Source organism: Melospiza melodia, chromosome 16 (genome assembly GCF_035770615.1).
Source record: "Melospiza melodia melodia isolate bMelMel2 chromosome 16, bMelMel2.pri, whole genome shotgun sequence".
NCBI classification, from domain to species: domain Eukaryota; kingdom Metazoa; phylum Chordata; class Aves; order Passeriformes; family Passerellidae; genus Melospiza; species Melospiza melodia.
Genome location: NC_086209.1, coordinates 5,830,446 through 5,858,227, shown reverse-complemented (window position 1 = coordinate 5,858,227; position 27,782 = coordinate 5,830,446). Strand labels below are relative to the sequence as shown.

The window sequence follows — 27,782 nt, the reverse complement described above, 5'->3', positions numbered from 1 at the left end:
TTACTTTGCAAATTACTGCAAACCAGATTCAGCACCAAGTACATCTCAGAGGAAGGTCAGTTAAACATGCTAAAATATTACTATTAAATGATATAATAATTTAGATGACAAGCACAACAGACAAGCTTTCAAGACTCCCCACAAGGAAACCAGCAGGCTTTGCTGTGCTATCTAGGGAGAAAAACACATAAAATAGCTAATAATAGTAAAGCAGAGTCATTGACTAATTCAAAAGATATAGTGATTTTCCTTCTTACAGAGATTAAAATTCTACAACAAAAATAAGATACTAACAGGCTAATTCCATCATCATCATTATTATTAGCCTGTACAGTTTATGCAAATGTTAACAAGGGTTGTCAAGATAGTTCAATGATAAAGCATATGCAGCAGACAGATTTGTTCAGTTTAGCATCTCAATTTACATTTTACTAAACAGAACAGTTTAAATATGAATTTAATTTGAATTAAAATATACAAAAGTATTTTCATAAACTGACCTTGTTCCCTACAGATCTACACAGTCATTTTAGCAGATTTCTTTCTAAAAAGACATGAGATGGGTGAGAGGAAAGTGAATGAGCCTAGCAAAGTAAATCTTCCTCTTCATGCTCTGCTTTTCCCAGGGCCATGGACAGACTGTGGACATGGCAGGACTCTAGAAACAGCCCACAGCCCAGCAGGGGCCTGTAGACTACAAAAATACACGATTTTTGTAGTTCTTTACTTAACAACTATAAATTGAAACAATGCCTGGGTTTCTGAAGCCCTGTGGAGCAGTGCCAATATCCTCCAGGTCTTTTTTCTATTTCTGAAGAAATCAAAATATCTTCTACAAAGTCTAGACACAATTTTGTCAATGAAAGCTCTAATTAGACACCAATATTGCTGTTTCCAGAAGAGACATCTGTTGTCAACAAAACAACACTGTGCATCTGGAACAATTTAATATATTATTTAAATAGGATTTTAGTTCTAGATAAACACAAACTCAAGTTCAATTCTACAGATACAAGCATAAGTCCAGTGCTCTGGATATAGAAAATCTGTCTGCCTCGGGCAAACAGAAATGCTGAATTGTTTTGTCATTTCATTATTCCCTTGGAATAATATTGGTTTTGCCTCCATACATAAAGCATACTGCAGAATAAGATTGCAAGGTAGGCTGTGAAAACAACAAAAAACTACCTCAAAATGAAATCAATGACTTCTGCACTGTTTATTATGAAGACATGGAAAGACATCATTCATTCAGCCAGAAGAAAAGACTGACTGGAAGGGAAATAACCAACTAACTGTGGCAAGACTCAAAATGGAAACCCACCAAAAAACGCAACATATTTTTATGGCACTTTAGTAAATCAACAGGGATCTGCGGAAATTGTACCTCAGGACCTGTGGCATCCATTGGCACCTCCCCAAGGGCTCCTCTGCCGCAGCACAATTCCACAGTCACGTGCAATTGCTGCTGCAATGAAGTTTCTTTTTTCCATTAAGGTGACTACAGCTGTTTTCCTACCATTCATTGCAAGGCTTCACAGTGTGAATGACATCACAGCACTAAATCTTTTTTCTTACTCTAACTGCATAAAGGAATAAAATTGGGATTATGCATGCTGGCACACACACACTCTCTGCATCTACAGGTCATAAAAGCAACAAATCCAGTAAATTGCCATCACCGTTTTGCCAAGCAAAAATGAAACACATCATCACTTCCATAAAAAACAAACCTACTAAGTCTTGAAAGTCAGGGCCGTATTTATGTAAAAAGTGATCTAAGTATTAATCTTCACAGACAGCATGAACTTGAGAAAAAGGATTATGAATTTCAATGTTTATGCTACTGACACTTAGCAGTAGTTTAAAAGTATTCTGCACATTTGCTGAATGTTTTTACACCATTGCAAAAGAAATGCTGTATTACAGCTCATTACTGTACCCTGAGCTCAAACTGCACCTTTCTCACAGTTGCCCCACTGTAAATATTAATTTGGTTGGTTGGTTTTTCAGCAACAACCAGAGTGAGGAAAAAAGTGCAAATAAACAAAAAATGTCCTACTGTGCATTTCAGAGGGAAAAGTGATCTTAAGCAAGAATTGTGACCTGTTGGAAAGCAAAGATTATTCATACATGGATGTCCAGTGGGGAGCTGGGACCATATTGTGGGCATGGAGATCCAGGCAAGCAGTGAGAATTGAATTGAACTGAAAATAGTAGCAGAGAAATGAAAATCAATGGGTCAATGGGGGGGAAATACCAAACAAGAAAACAATCCACAGAGAACACACAGGATAAGAGGAAAGACTGGGAAAACATGATTTAGGAGGGCGCCAGAAGCACAGAGAAACCCTTCTTGGGGCAAGGAAGGCCATGCAAAGACTCCCCTGGCACTGAAGTTTGGTTAAGGTTTCATGGAGACACCTACAGTGATTTTATAATGTATAATTCAGATGGGAAAGAAGAACACAATTGAAAAGAAAACCAAAACAAATCACCAAACTCAAGGTGTTGATCTGGAAAAAGCATATCCTAAATGTTCTGCTCTCACCACCGAGCCAGGACAGTTCAGTTTGCTGACTACAAATGCACAGACATTGTAAGACAAGGGGAGAGATTCTGAATTTGAGCTTTGCTTTCCTCCAGAATGCAAAGTTTTCCTAGGACAACAGATGCTTGCTAAGATTATTGTTTTTGTAGCTGCACTAATTTTCTCTCAGATTTGCATTCACATTATTATTTGTGGAAGAAAGAAGAATGACATCTTTAAGAAGAGAAAAACAAAACAAATTCAGGGAATTTATTATCATGGTCTATTAACATATCTCAAGAGCAAAGCAAGAGAAAGGCCTAAGGGAGGCACTTCACCATTTGAATTTTCAGGCTCAGTTTCCATTTGCAGGAACTTGTTTGGAAAAGCTTTTTGGAAAAAAAATAGAAAGAGACAGAAAGGAAGATTTGCTCATTAGCAATTCCTGCTGAAGCTGCATAAACCATAGATTTATAATGGCAATGTTTTCTGCTTCCACAGATATGACAAATGTAGAGCTTGTAATTACAAAAATGAGATATAACTAATGACACAGTTGAGTTTTAGATAATGAGATGGTATCTTGGAAAGCGTAATTACAGGATCAAGGGTGAATTTAAGGCCATTTCAGTGCCACCGCTTTTCTAATAGCTCCCAGATTTCCATTCATTGATATAATAAAAACATTTGAGTTAAGACCCAGTAAAAATTCAAGTTGAGCTTTCTTCATATTTCTGAAAATCCTTCTCCATAGGCCTGAACAAGGGTGCAGAGCCAGTAAAAGAAGTGGAATGTTGTGACAGTGTTCACAGGGGTCTGAGGACCAGGGAAGAGACGAGGATCTGACTCCATGTTTCAGAAGGCTGATTTATTATTTTATGATATATATTACATTAAAAGTACACTAAAATAATAAAAGAAAGGATTTCATCAGAAAGCTAGCTAACAAATAGAAAAAGAAAGAAAGATAACAAAGGCTTGTGGCTCAGACTCTCTGTCCAAGGCAGCTGACTGTGACTGGCCATTAATTAGAAACAACCACATGGGCCAGTCACAGATGCACCTGTTGCATTCCACAGCAGCAGATAATCATTGTTTACATTTTGTTCCTGAGGCCTCTCAGCTTCTCAGGAGGAAAAACCCTGAGGAAAGGATTTTTCATAAAAGATGTCTGTGACAGAATGTTCAGTGCCTGCCAAGGTGCAGAAATGAAAGAGCAAAACCAAGGGAAAACAATGAGTGAGACCTGCAACACAGAACTACCAAAAACTACCAAACCATTTACCAAAATCATTTTCCAGCCCACTGAGGTGCACTGGCACAGGAGCCCAAAGATGCTCAGCTGAGGGCAGGGCTGAAATCATTCAACAGTTAAAATAACCTTAGTGGTGCAAATCCAAAACTCCCCTTAATCAGTTAGTGAAAAAAAAAAAAAGAGCAATGAAAGTGAACCCCTTGTGAAAGCTTATGGCAAGTCTGAATTCAGACAGTGCAAAGAGAAACAACTGCAAACCAGAAACTGAAATTACACAGCATCTTCCTGGCTGCCTTTATAAACTCACAACTCTCTGTGATGGTTTGGCTTGGGGGAAGTCCATCAGGACCACTTTGCACTCTGCACTGCACCATTCCTACAAAGGCAGGTCTATTATTTTCCATAAGTAACATTTATTTTTCCTCTTGGCTGATGGGATGACTGCATATGGCAATTTATCTTCATCTGCAGAAACACCTCCTGACACTGCTCCATGACGTGTCCTTTAAACGATGGTACTTTCCACTCTTGCATTATCTCTCTCAGTCCACATCAGTGCTGCTCCACAGGGCTCTCCTCCTGCTCTTCTTACCAGGCAGGACTCCAGCAATGCCTCTAGGATTCCCATATGAGCACACTCACTGCCACAAGAGACATTTTATCCCTTTATTATTGAAAACTAAGAGGGAAACAGTCTTCCCTTTCCCACTTTAGTGCACTGCATTCAAAAGCCACAAATATAATTAAGTGCGGGCTTCAAAGCCTTTCCTCTTAGTTCAGTCTCCTTCCCACTGTTCCTCTGGTGTGGTGGAGGATTATTTTATTAATTTTTTATATCAGGAATGTTTTTTACTACAAGGAACTGGACTAAATCATCACCTAAGTGATCTAGAGAGCCTGCTCACAAACCTGAACTGTCCAGGGCAAGGGTTCTCTGTGCCTCACGACAAAGTACTGAGCAAGTTTCCCTTTACAGTTTGAGCAAATAGTTTCCAAACAGTCAAATGGTTTTGGTTTTGCAAACATTTAATAAAAGTTTAATTAACTGATGAAAAGGGACAGGAGTGGGAGAACTATGAAATGGAAATATTTTCTGTGAAGCACAGCTTCTGTTTGAAGACACTTATAAAAACAGTCACTTCCTAGGATCAAGATTTCTGCAGAACAGCTCCTTTGTGACCCATTGAGAAAGCACAAATCCAGAAAACTCATTATAGCTGTCTTGCATGTCGTTCATTTCCCTGAATTTTCAAGCATAAATGAATCCATAAGGGGCAAAAAGTAACCAACCTCACAAAAAAAAATCTAGAACTACTTTGGACAGATTATTTTCTATATTACTGACATTTGCATAAATTTTTGGAAGAGTACAGAATGTATGCTGGAGGAAAACTAAGGAATAAGCTGCCTGCATTCTCCCTGCAGTTTGTAAATTTTATCACTTTGACCACACCATATTCCAAACCAGTATCAGCATCATCAGCAACTTCTGCAGTACATCTGATTTTGTGCAGGTCTGTTGAACTCATGGAAAAGTATCCACTGGTAACTGTGCAGTCCCAGCTATGACTCACTGCCACTTCTAGAGATGTACTTTTAGACAGCAACAGCAGTGATGTTGTACCCATAAAATAGATTAATGGCTGGATATGCTGATTAGCATCCCAGTGTGAGTCCTTACACAAAAATAAGTAGTCCAGAGGAGCTGGAACAGCTACAAAACCAGAGTCAACACTGTTTTGCTTATTCATATTCACATATTCAACCCATTCTAGGTGTCCCCCTACACCATGTATTCATTTATTAGTCTAGCAATCCATATTTTACTGCACAATATTTTTTGCCCATATTTAGCCAATATAGCTGTTATTGTTATCACTTTGTCTTCTTGCCCTCCCTGATGCTGAACATGTTCTTTAACTCTTGTTTTCCATAGTGTCTGTTGAGAGAACCAGCTCACAGACCAGAGTCACTTAATTCCAGTGTTCAGGCTTTCCTCTGACCTCAGTTGATGTGTGATTTAATTTCTTGGCTCCTGTTCCTGCCCTCAGCTCAACCCAGCTCTCACAAGGGCCACCCTGCTAATCAGGTATGGCCCACCCTGCAGATAACTCCCATTTCCTACCCTAGAAAAACTTAGACCCCTCAGCAGCACCAACAGGACAAACACACCCCTCATTTGAGGAATCAACACACCATGGCTCTAGCGGGGAGCTTATCTAAGGATTTATGTGAGGTCTGAACTGGCTGGAAGATTTTTTGTTATTTGTATTCAAATACTTTCAATTTTAATTCAAATATTATTTTATTCATTTTTAATACAATTTTTATTTTTTTTAAACATAAGTTTGGTAACCCAATAAAGCCATGCTACAAAATCCATTTTCAGCTGTGCTGCACTGCTAGAATTGCCAAGGTCCCTTCTTCTGTCACATACTGAGACTATTCGTTCCCCACACAATCATTCAATTTCCACTTTGATTTTATTATACTCAGATATGATGCAACTGGTATTTAACAATGCATTACCATTTTCAAGGGCAAATATTTTTCTGTAATCCCAGCTATGTCATTATTCTCTTTCTATTACACATACTTTAAATGTCAAAATCCATCTCCTAGAACTAATCAAATATAAAACAAATCTAGCAGGAAAAAGTGAGATTGAAAGGGGTATTCCAGATGAAATAAAACTTTACATGTCCTTTTTTAAAAAGAGACCTTGCCTATTATTTAATTCATTTTTTCAGGTTTGGAAAAGATGTCCCAGGGACAACATTTGGAAGACCAGGTTTATGCCTGTCAGAGCTCTGTTGAAATTACCACAAATTTGGGGCAGTACATGCTACATGCCTCAACACTGAGGAAGATTTTGAAGAACATTTTATAACCTGTGTGTAATAAAAGAGAAACACACTGCCACCATCTCTGATATTAGCTTTTCTCTCCAAATAGGCACCAGGAAAAGCAAAGTACGAAGAAAATAAGAAAATAAGCTCTTAGTTATTCATTGCTGCAATGAATAACTATTTTATGAAAATGGAAGTGTCAATATCAGACCTTTAAGCTGCAGAGTTACATTTCCATAAATTCCTATTCCTCTGCAGCTTGCCAGAACTACTTTACTCTCCCATCAGTGTTTTACTGCTGGGATAGTTGGAGACCTGTCAGTGGGGTTGTATTAATCTTACATAAGGCACAAATAACTGAGTATTTTTAATGCAGCTGTTGAATTTTATCTGGTGCTGCAATACACAACTAATTTTACATTTGTAGAACAAAAATCTTTTTGGGGGTTGGTTTTGGTTTGTTTTCCTAACAAGAAGTCCTAAAGTAAAGCCTCTCTTCATGTTGATATAATTATCTTTAAAGTGCTGAGTGATTTAAATTGCTTTTTCTGTTTGGAAGTTTTAAAATTGTAAACAAGTTCAACACATAACTTTTATTTTTCAGGACTTTTAATCAGTTCAGAAAACATTTCCCATTGGGGCACAGCTCAGTTTCTGAAAAGATGGACCAACATCACAGTATCTGGACTGGATAAAATGAGTAAATTCCTCTGGGATTCCAAAATTTCCATGCAATTTAGCACAGTGAAACGTTCATCTCTTTTTGGCATCTAGCTCCTTCAGCAAGTATGGAAACACATCGAGTCTCAGGATATCTGGAGTTTAATTCTAGGCTGCAGCTGGGGTCTTTGTTCCACTCCCACCCTGATCTGCTCATTTACATTTCCAGTGAGACCCCGTGCCTTGGTCTCCAAATGCTGAATAACACCAAAGTATGTTTCTGCCCAATTTACCTCTTCCTTGACTCAGATAAGAAATTTGATATATACTTGCAAGGTTCTTCATACTTGAAACCTATTTCAAACATTCATTGACAAAAGGTAGATTTATTTTTGTAGGACATCACAGATAAGACTAGAGCTGTCCTGTTGGCAGAATGGCATCTAGTCCTGTGCTCATCACCAAGTTTAACACTGGCTTGCTTTTCTGGAGCAGCAGTGGTGTCATATTTGGGTGCTCTCACACAGATGGGCAAGAAAATGATACCCTCTGTAGTGTTAATTAAGCCTAGAGCAGCTCTGTAAAGATCTGTTCCTCATCTTAACATGCAATGGAGATGAGTTAAAAGAGCTGACAGTGACTTCAAGTGGCTGTTTCCCTTTCCCCTGTTCTGAGGCAGGATAAAAAGCATATATTATCTGCCTTTACTATAAATCATCCAACTGGGCTTTAACCCACAGTGAATTAATCAGTGAGGCACATTTCATGACTTCCACAAGCAACCAGCTCTAATGTTTCACAGTCTCTGTAGCCTGAGAGTATTTCCTAAGTCAAAATTCATTATTCACTTCTCTTATTTTCTGCAACAGCCAGATAATAATTCATGAAAATTTTCTTCACAACAAACCTTTATATATTGCGCAGTCACAGGAGCCCTTTTTAGTCTAAAAAAAACCCACAGCTCCCTCAGCCTGTTCTCAGCAGTTACATATTCTGTCTCTCTCTCTTTCCACCCTTTGAACATTTCCATTTGTCTGCAGACTCCCAAAAGATGCAGCATGTAATGTATCTCTTTAGCATAACACCCAAACCTTTGCCATCACCACTCCAAGCTGTTTTAGCAGCACACGAGGCAGTTTATTTATATCTGCATACCATTTACAATGTCAAAGCACCTAAAAAAAGAAGGGTTTTCACTCTAATCAGTAAAGCCTCTGCTTAGGGCAGCCCCATGCTGGGCAGTCGATGCTTTTGCCTTTGGCAGATTCCCCACTGTGAGTTCCTTCTGCATTTACAGCTCCTTCTAATGCACACAAAATTTTCATGGCACTCCAAGCCTCCCGTGCTACAATGGAGATCTTTATAGATGTCCCCCTGAGGTGCAGTGAATCAATTACATCACTGCACCTTCTTCCTCAATAAATTTTGAGATACAGACTTGTAAGACCATCTACAGTACCAGAAAAGAAATTTGTATTTTTATATATATATTCCAGACTTCTGTTAAAAGTAGCCTTCCTCTTTAACCTGCCCACATTAGCCCCAAGTGCCCATTTGCCACAGCTGTTTCCAAAGACAGACACACATTCCTCAACTGAATGCAATCAAGGAATTTTGGGCAAAAATAAAAAGGTGTTCCAAATTTTACATTTCTTAAATACAGTAGATGAAGAAGACAAACACCTTTATTTGCTTCCCAGGAAAAGGTGTTTTCATGGCATAAAATCCTAGCACCAAATACACAGAGATCCAGGTGAATAAACTGTTCACTTTTAACATAATATAAAGTTTCATAATATTTCACATAATATTAAGCTTCATTTGCTGGTTTACACACAAAATTACACACACAGTTGCCATAGTATCCAAAGGAATGGGAAGCACTGTTAAAAAGCAGACATTCCTAGGATGGAGAAAGATGATCCTGTGTCACTTTAAAACCAGTTGGAGTTATTATTCAGATACAAAACCAGGCAACTTCAGGGGGAAAAAAATTAAAATCTGACATGCTAAACAAATTAATGGCAGCAGTTTGCACACTTGGGAAGATCTCTTTTTATCTGAGGTTTCAACAAGTGAGTTTTGAGAAGTTCTTATTTATGGAAAGATAATATTTTTTTAGACATAAAAATTAGGTTGGGTGACCTGGCTTTCACACCAGGAATTCCACAATCTGGAATTGAACACAACACACTTGAGCATTTCTCAGGTTATATTTGGCAGTTAAAAAATATACACAGATCACACCACCCATACATGTACAGCAAAATCACACCTGAAAACATGCCAGGGACAAAGCAGGAGCAAAGGACAAGGCAAAGGAGGGAGGCAGCCAACAAGGATTGGAAAAATAATCAAGCTGAACATACTGGTGATCAGGGCTACCTGTCCTTAGTCGACACTAAGATAATTTCTATTTCCAATCATCTTCTCCCTCTCAAACCTATACTTAAAACATGATACATGTTTTGACACCTTCAGAAAAAAACACTGAAATTTCAGTGGAAATTGGACTGTTCTCCAAGTCAGCTCAGTTTTCAGCCAGCTCTCCTCCAATCCCTGGGTTTAGAAAGGCCAAATTTCTGCAGAGCAGTTTTGGAGCTTCTCAGGGACCCAGCACTGCTCATGCTGCAGAGATTTAGGTCCCCTCATTGCTCACCAAGAGTGCAATGCATGCTCAGAGTTATCAGTGCAAGAGAGAAAATTATAGAGAAACTGATGAGAGACTTGTTGATGAACATATATTAAAGAAAAGGCCCTTAATCTGCCAACTCTGTCTCTTAGAACAAGGCAAAGTAAAAGGTGGCACAGCGAAAAATATAATTACTTACCTTCCAGCTGAAATAAATTATAAGCTCTTAAGCTTAGCTGACAGTTCTGAGGCCTGTGGAGCAGGAAGTAAATGAAAGGTAGCGGCTCTGCTAGCTAGCTAGTTCTTAAATCTCACCTCATTCTTTTCTACCCTTCTTAAAGTTCCAAAAGGGACTAGAGGGTCTTCTTGAAAATCCTAACAACATAAAATACAGGGAGCCCATCAAGAAGAGTGCTCTGACACAAGTTCTGCATCTCTGTTGGACCTATTTTTCCTTCAACTGAAGCATGTGATTAATAATTTTGGGAGATGACTGGATGGAAATGGTCATCCTTCACTGCAGCACTGAGTCAGCAGTGACATGACAGTAAACTCAGTTACACACTGACCAAGGGCAGCTCATCTCCCTCAGCCTCATTTGCTTAGGTTGGAAATGGAATGTGTCTTCTATCTGCATCTGTCAGAGCTGAGGCAGTTATCTGCTGTTCTTTGGGCAGTTTTATCTTTCCCCCAGCCAATCCTCCCTCCAGGAGATCTCTGCTGTCCATGGCCACTGAGTGTCCCTGCAGGGCTGATCCAATCCCAGCATCCCATGGGGAGCTGCTCCGCCCAGGGGAGGAGCCAAGCATTCCTACCTGGATACAATCTGAGCCTGGCACAGCACAGCAGCCTTTGCCCCCTGCATTGCCAGAGGAGCAGCTTTCTGCTGCCCTGCATGGCCAGAGGGAGCCCAGGCCCATCTCCAGCACTGACTCTATCAGTATAGGGTTTTTTGTACTATTGCATTTGTAATTTTTAATTTTCCTAGTAAAGAGCTGTTGTTGCTAATCCCAGATCTTTGCCTGAGAGCCCCTTAATTTTAAAAATTATAACAACTCAGAGGGAGGGGGTTTACATTTTCCATTTCAGGGCAGGCTCTTGCCTTCCTTAGCAGACACCTGTCTTTTCAAACCAAGATACCCATCCACAGGTTGTGGGCAGGGAGGGATAAATCACCTTTCATCCATAGCTGTAAAGAAAACTGTCTCAGGGAGCCTAAAAGGAGTTTCACCTCCCAAACTGAACAAATGAGCAAAGGATAATTACTGTACCTGAGCCCCAGCACATGCAAGAAAAAACAGCCTAGTGAGGCCCATGGATTTATGGTGGCTGAGGAACCCTGGACATCATGTATTCCCTGGCAATGAAAATATCAATTTCTTCTTTCACTGTCGTGCTTTGAATTACCATTTGCGCCTGAATTTCTGCAAAATTCCTCGATGTGTCAGCTATTTCCCAATGGGACTGAGAAGCAGAAAAGAGCAAATCAAGTGGTGCTGAGATGCAAAAATGAAATGGTTGAAGAACTGACACAAACCTGGCAAAATTAATTACAAAAGTGTCATCAAAAATGTCATGGAGAATAGAGTCACGCGTTCTTTTGTTAAAGAAGGGCTAATACTGAATCAAGAGAAGGAGGAGAAAGAAACTTTCAACATTTCACATGAGGTGGGAGCTAATCAAAATGCAGCCATGAAGATGGCATTTCTTTCAAATGAGTTTCCCTTCAGCTTGTCAAAATGGTGATAATTTTAAGCAGATTGTACTTCACAGTTTGTGTACTACTGGGTTTTGTTTTGTTCTTTGGTGCTCTTTATTTAAGAGTAGGTATTAGATTAGGCATCATAACCATCCTTCTCCTCTTAAGACTTGTTTTTACAAGACATTAGAAATATTAACAAAAACTTTTGAAAAGCCTAAAAATAGTGTGCATAGCAAAACTTCTAAATAGAGTATGAGTGAATATTCCAGCATTTATTACATACAAACATAAATTAGATTCATCATTCTAATAGATGCCTGGGCTTGGAACCACAAGGTCACAGACTCTTTTCTCTTCCACATGCTCTGAGTTAAAGGCATCACTGTTCATTAACTGCTGAGTAAAAATTCAAGGAGCTGTTTAGGAAAAAATCAAACCAGGCTTGCCTTTCCAAAGGAAAATTTGGTGCTGAGCTCTATCTCACACCAGAGCAGCACAGACAGAAGCCCAGCATCTCTCTGAGCTCCTGAAAGGGAGCCCCAGGAGACTGAGAAGAAAATAGAAAATAATTTAAAAGTCAGGGAATATGCACTGTTTGTGTAACCTGTGAAGAGTAGGAGTATAAAATTAGTGTTCTGAGAAGCAAAGCTTTATCTTATAGTAAATTCAGTATTTTTTTAAAATTTCTTCATTGGAACAAGAGTTAGTGTACTATAACAGATTATCACTTCTCCAGGAACCAGGTAAGTGAAATAAAGGACAGGAAAAGGAAAGCTTTGTACCTGCCCTGTGCTCAGCCAGCTCAAACTGAAGCTCCAGGTTGTGCTCATGAGCACCCACATCCTGCTGCTAAAATACCCAAGGGAATGGCTGAAGTTGTGTCAGGGGAGGTTCAGCTGTGTATTAGGTACAGGTTCTTCCCCCAGAGGGTGGGAACACTGGAACACCTCCCAGGGCAGCACTCACAGCAGCTCTGGCAGAGCTGAATAACCTGGACGATGCTCTGGGACACATGGTGGCACTCCTGGGGCTGTCCCGTGCAGGGCAAGCAGCTGGATTTTGATGATCCCTATGGATTCCTTCCAGCTCAGGATATGATATTCCATTCTACTCTGCTCTATTCTCTTCTAACAGCAGAGTTTTCAAAGCATGCACCTTGAAAAGGAGGATAATCATACAGGATCACCACTCATTAGCAGCTGTCTCTGAGGACATAAAAGGGATAAAAAGCAATGACCTGTGGAGAGGAGAGAGAGATATTGTCACCAAATGGTCTGACTGACAGCAAGGTGACTTCCAGTGCAAGTTCAGGTCCACCTTTAGGACCAAAAGAGATGACAGCTGAGCCTGAGCACCCGTAAAAATGGCTCGTTGCTATGGCTATGAAAAGGGAAGAGCTCGCTTTCCTCAAAAGCGTACTCAAACAAGGGGACAAGCTACCATGATTACAGGCAATACAGAAATACAAAGGTTTAGATTTTAAGAATGGTTTTCAGTGTCTAAATCAGACACCTTTCTCCAGCTCACCCTGCACCAGGAAAATCAGCAATTTTGGGCTGCTCTGAAGAGGAGTAACAGGAGAGCTACAACATGCATTTTTTGACAGAACTCATCATCTCTTGTCTGCTGTTCTTCATTAGCTAATTTCAAAGCTATTTACAAAAAAAGTTCCACATCAACAGGATACTGATGGCTCAGAGAAAGGAGGGACTTGTCTGTCACGAGGATGTGAAACATGGGGAATTTCAAGAATACAGGGCTGCCTACTTTAGTAATTTTTTACTTGTGTGTGCCTGCAAATCTGATTTTTAATTTTAGTGCACAAGTGCCCTCTGTCTCTTCTGGGATTTTGCTTTCAGCTTCAATCCTTAATTTCATGAGATAATTGTAGAGGTATACATGGATAAGAAGTTACCACAGTAATTTCCAAATATTCCGAGCTGTTTGCATGAGGAGAAAATCAAGCCACAGCAGCTTTTCACACAGAGCAGAGCCACAGCAGTTTTAGCGCTTATGTACAGTCCCAGGTATCTATGGTAACAGCAAATTCTATCCCATTGCCACAGCACTCATCACACTTGTTCCTTCCTTGCCTTTTATGTGATACATTGGCTGGGACTGAAGAGTCCCACGAGAGCATCCAGTCAATACCTCTCCCAAATGACAATCAAAATGGAGCATCCCATCATGCAGCATGTTTTCCAGAGCTCAGTATTGAGGCAGGGAACACCTGCCCTTACACCTTTCTGAAAGGATTTCCAAAGGTTAGAATGCCTTTTGGTAAGTAACTCATTTTTTATTGACATTTTTTTCGACATAGTTTTACCTCCTCTAACCTGAGCTCTCCTCTCTGTTGAAGGTTTTTCCCTTGGCTCTGCCTTTATCTGTGCACACACCCACACCAGAAATGCCTCTGTCCCAGAGTAATCACAGCTGCTCTTAACCCCCATATCTCCCCTAGTGCTTTTCTAATGTTGAATGAAATTGCTATTCCAGATCCTTGCTATCACAGCCAGCAGTGGTTTCTGCTTCATTCTTCCAGGACTCAGCACTGACACATTATTATAGTTGTCATTTCTGCTGCTTCATCATGTCACACAGTCATGCCTATTTGTCAGTCCTTTATTACCCTTACATCTCCCAGAGCTTTACTAGCCTTCCCCCTCTCAGCTCTGATTTATTTATCCTGGATTACAAGCCCTAAATTCATTAGCTTGTCCTTTCATGGATTGAATCTCGAAGGAGTTTTTTTGGCTGCACTTGGAAGGTCTCTAGATACCTTTGATTTTTTTTTCCTTGGCATTTAGAGAGTCATCTAATTTACTATAATCTGTCACTTTTGATACAGCACTGTTCGTTCACTTTTTTAGATCAAGGGACATATCAGCATCAGGAAAAAAAAAAAAAAAAAAAAAGATGTTATTGGAACTCCCTTCAAATCACCTTACAAGTGAACAGAACATCCTCTTTTCCACACAGCTCAAGTTGCTGAAGCATTTTATGGACATTAATCCAGAGGAGGCCACAGTCAGTGCTAGCTACAGGTATGCTCACAGACTCCACAGCAGTTGTCCAGAAATCTTCCCAGAGAATTCACACATATGATTTTGCATTTAATTGCCCTGATCCATAAGATGAGTAACAGAAAAACAGATTAAATAAAAGTGTAAGCTTGGGATTGAAAACAAGAACTCTGTATTGAATACATTTCAATTTCAGTTGTCAAAGTAAGGTCCTGTAAGCCACAAGATGGTATTTTCTTAAATATTCAGAAGCAGAAATAAGTAATTAACTCTGTACAGATCAATGATGTTTAGAACTCCTTAGGAATAATTGAGGAATTCTCCAGGGCTTGCCATTTAACCAGTTATGAGTGATTGCAGTGAGAAACACACCCTACAAGACAGTGTTCAGTGTGCAGGAGTTCTCACGTGCTGTGCATTTTGAAATGACTCTCCAGGAGATGGGAAAAGCCACGTGTTTTCAGAGATAACTGAAAAAATTCCAAGATGAAAATATCTTGCAACTCTAAACAATATATAAATTAAAACCAGAGCCAAGAAACCATCCAAGATAACTGACAGAACAGAACACTTCTTTCTGAATATTAGAATGACAAGATAATTTATTATTTTCAGTGATAGACCGAGGCAGCAGCAAACAAACACAAAAATCTTAAAATAATCAAGGATAATTGACAGTCACTCAAAAATACTTTAAAAATGTTCATTGTTCACCTGGTCAGAATGGTGATTAACAGATTACAACACTGCATCCAAATGTTGCCAAGCTGCAAGTTCAGATCCTCCAAACTACTCCAGAAACCACCAGATTTGTGCAAACTAAATATGAAAGAATTTTTATGCTCTCTCCTCGAAACCGGAGAAGAGACTAAAAACAAAATCTCACAACTGGTGATAAGGCAGGCAAGAGCTAAACACCTCTGTCAGCAGACAAGGTGTCAGGAATAGCAGAGGGTATGGTTCACCTTCCAGCTTTTACAACAACTGCCAAAAAGCCATTTTCCCCAGATTTTCTACAAAACATTTTGGATTTCAGTTCTATTGAATAGTAAACTGCCCCTTTAATCATAATCCCAAATGACAGGCACTCCATAGTGCTGATGTTTACTTCATTTCTCCTCATTACTGGCCATCTTAAAATCATTACCCTTTCCTCAGTATTATTTATGCAGCCCATTATCTCCCCACCAATCGGAGCAGAGTCACAATTCTTCAAAAGCTGGTTTAACTAATAGGTGAAATTGTTATTTACTGACTCCTTGTACCCAGCTTGGCAGTCTGTGAACCGGAGCAGACTCAGTTCTCAGCCCACTTTGCCTAAGCCTGCTTGACACTGACAATAAGGAGCAAAATAGCATTTCAGTAAAAATAGATTTGAAAATGCAACTGCCATGGCTTTCATGAGTTTGGAGAGTCCGAGCTGTCAAGTGCCAGTAGGGTGTAAGGCAATAAACATCTAGAAAAAATCAAGTTTCTGCCTACCCAGTTCATTTGCTGCTCAAGTACTTCCCCTGCAGCACACTGTGTAAGTGGGACATTAAGTCAGGGGTAAAAAAGGAGAGACACGACAAAGAGCAGGCAGAAGAACAGCAAAGAGAACAAGTTGTAATTACACTACAGATTTTTTTTTTTTAATTCAGCTTTTCTTCCAAGGAAATCTAAAAGTAACATTTATCTCTGTAAAGTCACATTGCTGTTCTGTGAAGATATTTCTAAAAGCCAGCAGCAGTGTCCCAGAATTTGGCAAAAACAACACAAAAAAAAAAAAAACAAAAAAAAACAAAAAAAAAAACCCAAAAAAAACCACAACAACATCCTCACCAACAGTTTGGAAATATGGCCTTGCTCTCATTATATGTTCAACAATGTTCTCCCATCCACACATTCAACCTAATGATCTGTGTCTTAACCATATGATCTATGTCTTCAAAAAATTAATAACATTCAGAATTAGATGGTTCTATAATAAATTGTGGGTACCAGCCATTTCCAGAGATCACAGCCTGATCCATCTTTTCTGGAATGGCACATACCACATCCATGCACAGCTCTGTTATATATATAGCTAAATGATATAATAAACATATATATAAATATATATAGCACCTAGAATAAGACTTCCTTGCATCCTGAAGGAAAAACAATGGCAGTGTTTCTTCATCTAATTTTAGCAAAAAAAAGGGCTTTTTTTTGAAACCCTTGGCTGGGTAAAATGTGGGTTTTTTGAAACCCAGGGCTGTGACTTTAACTAAAAGTGCCCTTTCTGAAGTGTAGTGCAGAGAGGCAGGGGTGAAGCTGCACAGGAACACCCAGGCACAGCCCTTGGCTGAGAAGGTTTCAGGCACCTGCCCAGTGATGGCAAAGTGGTGGAAGCAGGTTGGAGAGCTGCAAGGGCTTCAGTCCTGGAGGTGAAAATCAGACAAAGTGCATGTAAAGCCACAAGATTGCATATTCTGCATTTCAGATCAGCCAGAAAAGCAAATTGAAGCTTTAACCTCTCATTTATTCAACAACTTGAACTCTGCACTCAACCCCAAACAGTGCACAGGCATTAAACACTAAAGGGAACACGCAGCACACTCTGGGAAATCTCTGGTCTTCTAAAGTAACATATGCCATGGAAAGCCATTTATTGAACTTTTTGAAAACTTGGTTCGAAGCATACAGACATGGTGGAAAATTCCTACACAGCTTGCCATCCAAAAGCATGCTCCCCTCTGTGATTTGTGATAACCCAATGTGCCTGGCAGCAGATCATTCCCAGGCAGAACACTCACACACCATATTTAATGTGCCCAGAAACACAAGAAGTCATTCTCAATCATGGGGAGCATTGAATTCCTGGGTCATTCCAAGTCAAGAAGGAATTTCTGGAGAATGACCAACCTGGCTAAGGAGACGGGATTGAAAAATAACATTTTCTTTCTATCTAAGGAAGACACAAATGAGAACAGAAATTTTCCAATGTTGCAAGATGATCTTAGATGTCAAAACTAATTAGTCAAATTAAAAGCCTTTTAGTCCTGCTGAGGGCTAACCTGTGAATGGAAGCATTTGGCTGAAGGTAAGATTACCTCAAATAGAGTAAGTGGAGTCCTGAATTTCCAGGAGATCAGGTCTGTCCTTGAGGAATTCCCCAGGGATAGATATAAAGGGAACACTGCATTCATACTGGCACAATAAATACATACTTATATATATCTCACATATTTAAATAAAAATATATACACATGTTGATGGATGGATGTGTATTTTAAGAACCCACAAAAATTTTTGGTTGGATATTTTAGTTCAATATCAATTTCAATATCATCCTTTACCTACAGTGGAACCAAAACACAAAACATTTAAGCCAAGTGGTGTTTAACTATTCAGCTCTTTTATTCCCCCAGTGGCAGCAGCATATAACAGATTTTTGTGATTACAGACTTAATAAATCATATTCTCTATCAGTGCTCCATTGCAAACCCCCATTGGATTTATTGATTTGTTCTTTTTTTCCTTGGGTCAAGTTAAAACTTTCTTGGGCGGACAAATATAGATTCAGAGCTAAAAAACGACCTGAAGCACATTCAATTTGAGGTTTCTTTCTCCATACTGTGTTGTAGGTTATGCTACCTCATGGCCAAAATTGAGAAGCCAAAATCCATCTTCAGAGATAATTAAAAAAATTCAACTGTGAAATGAAACTATCAGCATGTCACCTTTTAACTAACAAGATTAGAGCTACAAAAGCTGTGAGCTTATACAGGTCTCACCAGTGTAAGTCCCTGTGGAACTGAAAGCTTTATAAAGGATTTCAATGCAAACCCACAATATTTGAACATGCCTGAAATACACAGAAGCAAGTTATTTTATTCTGTTGAGGCATCATAGCAGGAGACACCACCAGACAGTTCAACATGAGGAAAAACAAAGACTTGTGGGAACAAGGAATTTAAAAGCTGTCATTGCATCTGCAGCACGCTCCTGAAACCTCATTTTGTGCCCTCACTCTTGCTCTGAGCGGGTTCAGTGATACAGTGAAATGAAATGCACAAAACAGGGTTTTTCCATGCCCCACTAGGGCCAAACAGAACCTACTCAGATCTTTGTCCACAAAAAGCATTATGGAAATAAATGCTAAAGCTGTGCTGAATCACTTTCTCAATTACCACTGGTGCCCTAGCCAGGCTTCTCATCTTACTCAGGAGAATCCAAACACTTTACTTCTGCACAAGGGCTCACTGCATCTATCTCAAAATTCTAAAAATTGAATTTTCAGCTTTGATTTATAAAAGTAAAATCTAATTCTTCAACTCTGTGGATACATTAGAAGGAAGATTTCTATTTCTAACAGTCTTTAGCTTGCAAAGCACCTTTTTAATGATGCAGATTCTGGAGCTCCTGGAGAGTCTGAACTAAGTAGTGAAGGGTGCTACCCTGAGTGTAACTAGAGGCTATGGGCCCTTGGTTTGCTTGGTCCAGAAGGAAGAATGAATTGTCACCCTGGTTTTTTAAGATTTTCTAAGCCTTCTGATGTTGACGTTCTTGTAGTGAACTTTCTCACACTTTCTGTAAATAACTTATTGTTTTGCATTCCTTTATGGAGGAGGAGAAATTTGATGGACTGTTGGTTTGTCCAGTGTCATTGGAGAGGTGGCACTGTCACCCTCCAATCCACTGTCACTTTTGGAAAACTATACATGTTGGAGTCAGAAAATAAACTGCCCTTTCTTCTTCACCCTGAGAACAGCAGTGTGAGCTTGTGTTCTTTTGTGTCCTATAGTGACAATGAATCCTGAAGGGATATGAACTTACTGCACTTGCAACACTGCCAGCTAGAGGGGATCCTCTGCCAAAAGTTGTAATTTGGGCATAGTTCAACACATGCAGCCCTCACTCCTGGAGTAGGCTGGGATAAAGAGTCCCAGTGTAATCCTAAAGGGCCAGAATTTCCTCTCTGAGATCCCACTGCTCTGCTGCAGCTCTGGAAATCACCTCTGAGCTTTAGTGCACAGATGTGAGGAGCCCACTCATACAAACCCTTGAGGCACAGCAGTGGAGCTAAACAACAAAGATCAGCAGCTAGAAATGACTACTGAGGGAAAACCAAAAATGGGATCGCACAGAAAATCTTCACCATCTCACAGGAAACCCCTCTTACAAAGGGCTTGCAGCTCTCCAGGTGCTCCTTACAAACAGCCTTCCCTGTAGGTGGGCATAGAGCCCTCCCTTCCAGCCAAGGGGCAGCTCCCCAGCTGGCAGCACAGCTGGCAGGGATGGAGGGATGGACAGTGGCTCAGGGAGCTCCTCCGGTGCCCTGGGATTCCCCCCCAGCCCAGGACACTTGTGCATGTCACTGACCCTCAGACTAAGGGGATCATTCTGCTCCCCTCTCTCTCTTCCCACTCTTCTTCTGGGGCTGGGCACCCACAGAACCATTAAAGACTGAGGCAAAGAGGGCATGAAGCACCTCAGCCTTTTCCTCATCCGTTGTCACTTTTCCTCTTGCATCAGTAAAAGTGGAGATTGTCCACAGCCCACCTTTCATCACTGATGTCGTTACAGAACTATTTTTAAAGTTTTTTTACAGCAATAGCACCAGATTCGGTTCTGGTTAGGTTTGGTCCTTCTAATTTTCTCCCTGCATGAACTCATGACATCCTTGCAATCCCCTGATTTGCACACCTCTTCCTCCAGAAACCATAAACTCCCTTTTTATCCAGAGTTCCACATTTTGCTGCCCCACAGTGGCTCCCTCACCCTCCTGTTTGTTGCCCTTGCTGTGTGCACCGGGGCAGGGGCTCTCCAGTTGGGCTCCAGCTCCTGCCACCTTATAATTCCTTTGTGACCATTCTCAGGTGGATCTGTGGTGTTTAAGACAACAACAACTTTGCACCTTTGCTGCCACATGGATCTGCAGCCCCTCCCTGCAGAGAGAGCAGACCCAAGGACCTTGCCAGCACATTATTCCTCAGTGGTGCTGTGCCCAGCACCATCTCCACCCACCCTCTGGCAAGCCTGGAAGCAAAAATCCTCACTGAATCAAGAGGAAAGCAGGGCCTCCCCCATGCAGTCACACTCATTACAAACCCCCATAAAAAAATATCATTCTCCAAGCAAGCAACATATCTTCTCCTCAAAGAAGAATTTGCAACACAATGCCCCTTACAAACTCAGGGAAACAATTACCATGGTTAATTAAACAATCCATAATAAGAAAATTATGTGTTCTGACACGCACAAGGAAAGTGTGAGTGCTCAATACCACATCTGGTCATAAAGAATAAACAGTTTGCACATTCTGTAATTTTAATCTTGGAATTCAGAGCAGTCAATGAACACACTTTGGGCAAAGGTAAGTGGTTACCTCACAGGGAAAACAGAAAATCAAACTGCTGAAAAGGCTGCATGCCAGGCAAGCACCAGCCAGCAAAAATAACACACTCAAGTGGGAGCAACAGGCTGCCCTGAAAACTGGAAGTTTAGTTTTGCTGAAGAAAAACAAAAATAAGTATCCTCAATAATTTAGATGCCATCTGATACCCATAACTTTAATTCTATGTTGCTAAGTCAGAGCTATTAAAAACCAGGGTTTCTTGAAGCTATTTAGCGACTTACATGGTTCTAATTTCAGCCCAAGTTGGCAAGGTGAACTGGGGGGAAAAAAGCAAAGAAAATATCTGGTGCATCCGTGTGATCTTATTTTTGCTAAATAAAAATTAGTTCCCACACATCAAGTCAGATTCTGAAGTTCCACACTCATTTTTTGCTCCTAGCAACTGTTACATAGATCTGGTCCAGACACTGAGCAGTATTTTTGAAAGCATTTCCACAAAAATACTCTTTTGTCTGTTCTACTTTAGAATTGCATTAATATGAAGAAAAATAAGATTTCTCAGAGACATCCACCTATGAAAATGTGAAATTTCATTGAAAACATGCCTGTGACGGCAAATTTTGTACAGCTTCACTCAGCTCCAATAATTGGGTACTAACAAGAGTATTTGCTTTGCTTTCTTAAGGTACACCAAGAAGATTTCATGTCTTCAAAAGTGGTTGAAGACCCAAGATCTTGAGCACAACCATTTACAGGCTCTCTCCTATACAAGCAGCTCAGTAGGATTTACTTTTGCATCCTTTACATTTGTATCCCCCAACCTTTACTTTTATCACATATAATATTGTGAAATCACACTTCTAATCAGACATTTCCCAATTCCCCTCGTGCTCCAGCCCACCCCCTCAAACAATCCAAAATAGAAAGATTGGGAGAGGAAGAAACGAAGCCAAAAGCAAACCTTCTCAGGCACAAATTCTGGCTCTAGTTCCTTCCATCCTCAAGGGCCACAGCCACCCAAGGGTGACACAGCAGCTCTGGGGCTTCTTCTCTGTGCACACCCATCAAAACCCTCAGCAGCATCAGGAACCTTTGGCCAGCAGGTTAAAAACAGCCAGGAAGAAAACCTAAATCATGTGTCTAGAGCAGAAGCATAAGCTCATTCTCAGACATGAGATGATGGCATGAAGCACCCAGCTTCACCTTAATGGTATGAATCACACATTTGGCCCTCAGACAAAGTTCCTGTCTCTCTTTGCTGTTCAATGTGAAAGCACTTCCACTGAGAAATGTGCCCACAGCAAGGCCGTGCTTCTCTGAAACCTTCCCCATGTTCCAGGTAAACACTCAGGCACTCTGCTGAGCTAACACACAGCCTTTGTGAGGGAAATAATGCAGCACAGGTGAGATACTTTGAAATACCTGATGCTTCTCCCCAGAAGAAACAGTAAGAAGACTTCTTGGACTAACTCAATATCACAACACAGTCACACAAACCAGGGCAATACCAGCTCTGGAGCTTTACATTAACACTAAACTGCCCTAAAAGCAGATGGTATTCAAAGAAAGCTAGAAATGTCATCATCTGTGAACTTACATAATAAGTGGGTCAAAAGAACACGTGGCCAAGTCTTTCCACAGTCAGTGATGGTGGGAGAATAAATTACCAATGACATTTCAAAGGACACACTTAAACAACTCGAGAGCCTTCACTCCATTTACAAAAATGACAACCAGCACAGAGACACAGGAATCAGAACCACCTGCAGGAACAGAATCATGAGCGTGGCACCTTTTGGCAGCCCCAGATGAGCTTTGAGAGGACAAATGTCAGGTAAGAGCAGCATGGCAGTGACAGAGTGCAATGGGAACTGCTTGATCCCCTGGTTGGTGCTATTGCCTGAGCACATGGTTTGGTTACCTTCACATGGTGAAATGTGACTCTCTTACCCTGTTCAGGACATGAACAAGTCTTTATTTGCAGGCATTATTTGCCATAGACACACTTCTGTCTCTACCCTGTGAAAATGTTCTCTCATGCTGTCAGTGCTGGGACCTGGCAACACAAATTCTTCCCATGAACAGGGCAGGCTGTGATGAGCTAAATAAATTCCAACCAAAATGCAGGACACATGCCTCTGCGAAAGGCTTTTCTCAAAAGTTCCCAAGAATGGGTATCTGGAATGGAAAGCAATTCAGGAACACAGGAAGGGATAGAAAAGAGAGAGAAATAGGGAACGATGGCATCTCACTATTTCGCTGTAGGAAATGCAGTAGAGATGGGGCTGAATGAGCCTACACCACATGCTGAGCGTGCTACAGCTCCACAGAAAATACCAAAATATGTGACAGACACGAAGGATACAGCACACTCCCCTCAACTGCATGGCATTTTGGTGGCAGTCAAAAACAAAAAAGGAATAAAAATGAAAAACTCACTTCATCCATAGGCTTGTAATAAGAGCCAGGTCCTTAGGTTTGTCAGGCTAAGAGTGTTGGCACTGCCGAGCCCCAGCAGTGCTCTCCAGAGAAGCAGGGAGCACATTTCCAGCCTGCCATCACCAGGCTGCTCTCCCACGGCAGCTCACAGCCCTGGGCTGGCTGTGCTTGGTGTCAGTGTGAGGAGGGATGCCTGGTCAAGAGCTGCCTGCAGCCACACAGCTGGACAGACTGCCCTCAGGACAGACCCCATGCACAGCCAACAAACCAGCCCTGCAACAGTGCCTTCAGGGCAGGAAGAGCCCCTCATATTCCCACACAAAAACAGCTCTTCCATCTAAATTAGGTTTAGAGGTGACAAACTCACCACCCCTGCAAGGGCTGGCAATCCCTTAGATTAGGGTTTATTGGTGGTTTCTAATTCCTGGCCACCCTGACGGCTTCATTTGGAGAAGCAGGCTGATTTCCAGATTAGCAAAAGGAGACAGAGGTGGGGCTGGAACTTCTGGCTGTCCCCATGCCCAATGAGGTCTCCAAGGGCTTTTCCTGCACTATCCCTGGGGAAAACCACATGGACAGGGTTGCTGCATGGACTCACCCTGAACTGCCATTACTTTGTTCCTCTCTCCCAAAATACCTGCTAGAGCCTAAGCATGATTCTCTTGGCTCTTTGTAATCCGAGCTTGTATCTACAGATGTCAATGTATTCCCTCCTACCCTCTTCTCCACAGAATGATGCATATGCACAAGCCCTTGCCTTTTTTTTTTTCCTCCCTCAAATTTCCACCTCTTTCCTTCTATCAAAGTACTTCTGGTCCTCTCACCACCTCCAGCACAGAGCAGCACTACATTTTTAGCAGGCAGCATTTAACGTCACTATTTGTGCCTTTCTTTTTGTTTGGTCTATTACATCTATGGAGAAAACATTTCCATTAATGGACATGGTGTCAATTCAGAGACAGAACATGTTAGATTTTGCAGCTGCCTCGCTTGGAGCCTTCTGACCAGGATCCCACAGCCAGCTTCTCTCAAGAGCAGCCTGAGCCCTGCTTTGTGACTGTGGCAGGCCAGGCCAGAAATCCCAGGCACTCCCAGAGCTCTGCCAGGGGAGGAACAAGCACTGACAGAAGAGAGGCTGCCAGGATTTCATCCTCCCCGAGCTGCAGGAGGCTGCTAGCACAGACAGATAAAATCCTTCTCCTTTAACACCTCCTCCCTCCCAGCTCCAAAGCTTTGTGATGGGCACAGGGCACTACCCTGGTCGTGAGCAGCCCTACAAAGACAGTGTTCCTAGACCTTGTGGGGATTCTTCCCTGGCAGGGGCTGGCAGTTCTGTCAGCGGGAGACAGGACAGCATCCCCAGGAGCACAGGAGGGAGGGAAAGGTGAGCAGCGCTGAGCTCGACCTGTCCCCTCCTCACTCTGCCCATGCACACACCCACAGCAGGCAGGGGGGCAAACAGAGAAGGGGCCTGAGAGGGAAAATGGCAGAGCACATCCACACTCCACACTGTTGGGATGCTCAACAGCAAAGGAAAACAAGAATAATCTATATTCAACACACATGTTTCCTCATATCTATAAGTTCTGTAGCAAATCTGACACAGAAGAACCAAACCAATTGAGCAGTTCTGCAAATATTGTGCAGATGTCTCAAAACCCCCTCCCAACAATTTATACTACAGTGAATTCTGCTTTACTCTTGTGGTTTTTTGCACATTTTTTTCACACAGGTCTTGAGTGCTGTTTCCAGCAATATACTTTGATTTCAGTTTTTTCTGCATATGGAAAGTACCAAGATAATGGGCACCTTTGAAATATGTCAAAGGAATGAGGCAACACGCTGACTGGTTAGTGCAAACCTTGAAAATTCAAGTATTCCTTTAAAGCCATAGATGAAATTACTAGATAAAACAACTATTGCATTAAGACAAAAACATTAATGATTATATTTATTTAGGACAGAAGCTTCAAGAACACCAGGGTTGGACAAAACATCAATTACACGTGGTTACAGTCCTTGCAGGGCATTTTGTCTCCTCCCCTTTTTCTGCTGGGGCCTATAAACTGTTTAAACTTTCCATTAGAACACATTTTCTGAGCATTCTACCCACAGAAACAATGGTGCCATCACCCTGGCAGTGCCCAGAGAAGCAGCGGGGCTGTGGGGATGCATAGGCCAGGTGCAGTGCCTGCTCTTGCTGGCCATGTCTTGTGTTAACAGCAATGTTCTCAATCTCCTAATGAAGACAGGACTGAAAATTACTGTGTCATCTTCAAAATGTGAAAAGTGCCTGACTAAAATTCAATCATGATAAACTCTGTTCTTACCCTGTTAAAGTTTTGATATGAACTTTAAAGGAGAAGTAGTAAAATTCTTACTGTACCACTGAATATCTGGTTAAAGGCAGCTCCTCATTCAGTTATTTTAATTTTTACTTTGCAAATAAAAATCGTTCTATCACACTACCTCTGAATTCCCTGGACAGGGTGTGGACAGCAGCAGCAAGGGAAATTTAAACAAGAAAATAATTTTCACAGGGGCTGTGAGAAGTCGGAATAGCTGTACTGGAATGAAAACGTGTTGGAATGAATTCATTGCCATCTGTCTTTATTTTGCTAACCAGCTCAATCAGACACCACAAATTTACTCAAACATGAGAAAAATATTTAAATTATTTGTGTTCTGTCCTTTTTCAACACGTAAATCTCAGTGTCAGTGTTTTTGTCAGTTTGAATGCTCATCAATAGCAGTGAATTCATTTGTGCACAGCCTTTGGGGCTACACCTATGCAACTTCAAATCCACATTATCAGCTTAATGCAAAAAAGCCCACAGTGAAAGTTGGACTATCACAATTTTAAAGTTGTTCAAGGAAGCATGACAAAAAAATACAAAAGAAACTTTGTTCCTCATTGACAGAGTAATTAAAAAGCCCTACAGCTTTTCTAATTGATGGATAGGAAAAAGCTCAAACCAAAAATATCTTGCAGCTCTACCACAACATTTCTCATGCAAAGCATAATCCAATAAGAGTGAGGAGGAAATGATGGAGCAAGGGGAGAAGAGAGGAAAGACAATGGAATGTAAGAAAAATACAGAAAATAATGATATACAATCTGAAAACAATCACAAGAATTAAATAAATGCAGAGCTGCAGGAATGTGCCCTGCAAGCCACCTTCTCCCTGGACGCTGTCCCTCAGCCTTCACAAGCAGCCCCAGTCTCTCCTAATCCTAAATCTCCTTTTCCTAAAGGAAAGGGGCCAGCAAGGACTGCTTTGAGGAGAGGCCACATTGCCCAGAGACACTCCTGGGGAGATGACAATTTCTAGACCAGGTCAGCCTCAGCAGCTGCCCAGGGACAGCTCATTTCTGTCCACCCTTCAGGCTGCAGGGCAGCTTCAGCCCTCCAGCCTGCAGTGCAGGGAGGTGGAACAAAAGCCAGGAACGTTCCCCTGGGCACAGCCTGGACCTGCAGGTGTTCCTTTGGCTGCAGACAGGACTCAGCAGCAGAGTGGGGCTTTGCAGTACCTGAGGCAGGAGTTACTGCTCAGCAAGTGCTGCAGAATGAAGGTTTAGTGGACTCAATGATCTTAAAGCAGCTTTCCACCCTAAATGCTTCTATAATTCTATATCTACTCCAGAGCCTGGCTTTGTCAAAAACGAGGTCCAGCATTATAAAGGTGAAACGCATCCCCTCCTCCCAGCACACCACCACACCAGTCCACTGCTGTTTTCTCAAACACCAGCAGGGCAGGAACCAGCACCACACACATCAAACACTCCTTACACACACCCACCTTCCTCGGCTCAGTGCTCCCCATCCAGCTGCTCTCCAGCAAGAGAAAACAATTAGAAAGGTGCAGAATGAAGGGCCCCCAACAGCAGGGCACACTCATGAACCTCTGGGCATGGCAAACCTGGGCAGGTGAAGCAGCCCCCTCTCTGCAGAGGCAGCAGCAGAGCAGCCAGGGCACAGCAGACAGTGAGACCCTGCTGCCCCAGCAGCTGCAGGGCACAGGCAGCACCTCTCGCTCCCTGGCAGAAGGGATTTATGCACATAAAGGAGCTTGGTGGCTCAGATTCCTGCTCAACACCCAGCTTTAGGGAACGGGACCAGAACATGCGGAAGGTAGAGGTTTGCAGTGCTGTTCTTTAGTGGTTATTTAGGGCAGCAGGCAAAGTTTCAAGATCTCTCTGTATTCCAGGCTTCAGTCCCATCACTCATTCCCCTCCACCAGCCCTGCACATGTGAAAGGCTCCTGCTCCCAAAAACAAGAGTTGAGCAAGGCTGTTGACAGCAAGAAACAAATTTCATACTGCACCCAGCAGAGCTGCAAGCGTGTTAGCAGTGGAAAAATCAGCACTT

The 27,782-nt window shown here is 41.5% G+C and overlaps 1 protein-coding gene across 5 annotated transcripts in view; it reads right to left on the bottom strand.

Annotated features, from left to right (window-relative positions):
• Window positions 1-27,782, bottom strand: part of HTR2C (5-hydroxytryptamine receptor 2C) — a 222,670-nt gene that overhangs the window by 106,051 nt on the left and 88,837 nt on the right. The window contains exon 1 of one of the 5 annotated variants that reach the window (XM_063170467.1): window positions 27,214-27,394. The exons of the other annotated variants lie outside the window; for them this stretch is intronic. The gene's annotated coding sequence lies outside the window, so the exon portion shown is untranslated. Of the gene's footprint in view, window positions 1-27,213; window positions 27,395-27,782 lie in introns of those variants that run through there. 5 annotated transcript variants of the gene reach the window in all.